The sequence below is a fragment of the Sinocyclocheilus rhinocerous genome, unplaced genomic scaffold (assembly GCF_001515625.1).
Source record: "Sinocyclocheilus rhinocerous isolate Xijiao unplaced genomic scaffold, SAMN03320098_v1.1 scaffold1331, whole genome shotgun sequence".
Lineage (NCBI taxonomy): Eukaryota > Metazoa > Chordata > Actinopteri > Cypriniformes > Cyprinidae > Sinocyclocheilus > Sinocyclocheilus rhinocerous.
In genome coordinates this window covers 5,594-7,644 of record NW_015666940.1, presented here as the reverse complement: position 1 = coordinate 7,644, position 2,051 = coordinate 5,594, and the positions used below count along the sequence as shown (strand labels likewise).

Below are 2,051 nucleotides of genomic sequence, written 5' to 3'. Positions count from 1 at the left end.
GAGGAGAGGTTGCAAAGATGCAACTGAAAGGTTTTCTAGAGAGGGACACAGCTGCCCTACATAAAGGTGTTGCTGTTGGGCTAACAAAGTTTGAACAAAAACTTTGTGCACATTTCAGTCAGGTGGAAATTAGGGGTAAAAGGGGGCGAAAAGTTGCAGTCTTGTTATCGCCAGACATGGTTGATGCCTTAACACACCTCATAAGCAGAAGAACAGAGTGTGGAGTCCCAGAAGAAAACACATTCCTGTTTGCAAGACCCAACTGTTTGACTCCATATCGAGGACAAGACTGTCTGAGAATTTATGCAAATGAGTGTGGTGCGCAAAACCCTGAACTCCTCCGGTCGACACAGTTACGCAAACATGTTGCAACTTTGTCACAGGTCCTGAACCTCAAAAATCATGAGTTGGACCAAGTTGCTGACTTTTTGGGCCACGATATTCGTGTCCACAGAGAGTATTACAGGCTTCCGGAGGCTACAACCCAGCTGGCCAAAATATCTAAACTACTACTTGCCATGGAGAAAGGGTCACTTACAAATCTTCAGGGCAAAACACTAGAAGAGATTGAAATTGAAGGTAATGCTACTAAGTTGTTACAAATTACATTTTCAAGTTTACTGTAAAGATTCAAGTATTCATATCCTAAAGATAATCCCTAGCATTCAGACCTTAGATCTTTAACAATGTAATATTCATCAAACTTCAGAGTGATCACCATCTCCTCTTTTTTTTTACTCTAACATTTGCAAAGTTAAACTTACTTGATACTCTGAATGTTTATTTTTTGTTAGATAAGTTAGACTTTACTGATTCTGAGCAAAGTGAAGACAGTGATGCTGAGGAGATACATCCACAGACACAAACAGAAACAGGTAAAAGCACATAAACATACAAACATAAAATCCATAAAGTCAGCATAAGAAGTGTACCATATGATGCACCAAAACATTATAATAGTTCAGAGCTGTTACTGAAGCAGCATGGTCTTGATTCATTTCATATAGACCAAGCACTACTACTGTTTGTTATCGTATTTTATTTTTCTATTCACAGATATTGACTCTGCCTTTGGAGGCCCATCTCAAGGTTTGACAAGAATAAAAAGTTTTCAACTTCAAACCCATTTTAAATATATATACTAACACATTTTGAAACTAAACTTGAGTGTGAAAATGTTTAAAATGCAGTTTAGATTGCTTTTGTTTTGATTGCTTGATTTATTATATTGTGTAAATGGCAAGTTTTTGAATTTAGGATTAACACATTTTTTTTCTGTTTGTTTGTTTGTTTTTTTAAACAAAGATTGTGGTAGGAAAGACAAAGAGCGGAGCAGGAGGGAAGAGCATGAACAACATGGTAAAAGCACAGAAGCATATACAGAAAAAACACTGTACTAGGGAGTCGTGTAGATCAATCATTTTAACCGTTTTTGTTTGTGATGGAGAAATTTTAATTTCTCCATCACACAATTTACAGAGATTTACAGTTTCATTTTAAAGGTGTAAAACAATTTATGAAATGTTTGAGCATGTGCCATCAGAACCTTTATACTGAGCCATACTATTCGTACTGCAGGAATGAAGAAGGCTAGGCGCCCTGTTGAGAAACCTCCAGGCACCTCAGATGGTATGAGCATCTACCTCACTCAGCCAGCATCTCCATTGAGGTTTGATTCAATTAATGCAAACCAAGCACTACTACTGTTTGTTATATTTTGTTTTTTCATTCACAGATGTTGGCTCTGCCTTAGGAGGCTCATTTCAAGGTATGACAAGAATAAAAGGTTTTTAACTACTAATCTATATCAGGAACTAAGCAACCATAACACACAAGTCAGATCTTTAATTGCATTGTTTTATTTACAACTTGATATTTTAGTTGAATGTAACATCAGGATGGGCCAACATTTAAAACACAATCTTACAAGGATGGTAACAACACAACCAAACATAATGAATAAATTGCTTCCCTTACTCAAACAAACAGGCAAAAACATGTTTAACAAAAACAGCAGCCCATCATTTGTTTACTCAAAGGATTAAGTAATC

The 2,051-nt window shown here is 36.4% G+C and overlaps 1 pseudogene; it reads left to right on the top strand.

Annotated features, from left to right (window-relative positions):
• LOC107733211 (uncharacterized) overlaps positions 1-1,705 on the top strand; it is a 9,607-nt pseudogene extending 7,902 nt beyond the window's left edge.
• Positions 1,706-2,051: the final 346 nt, after the last annotated feature.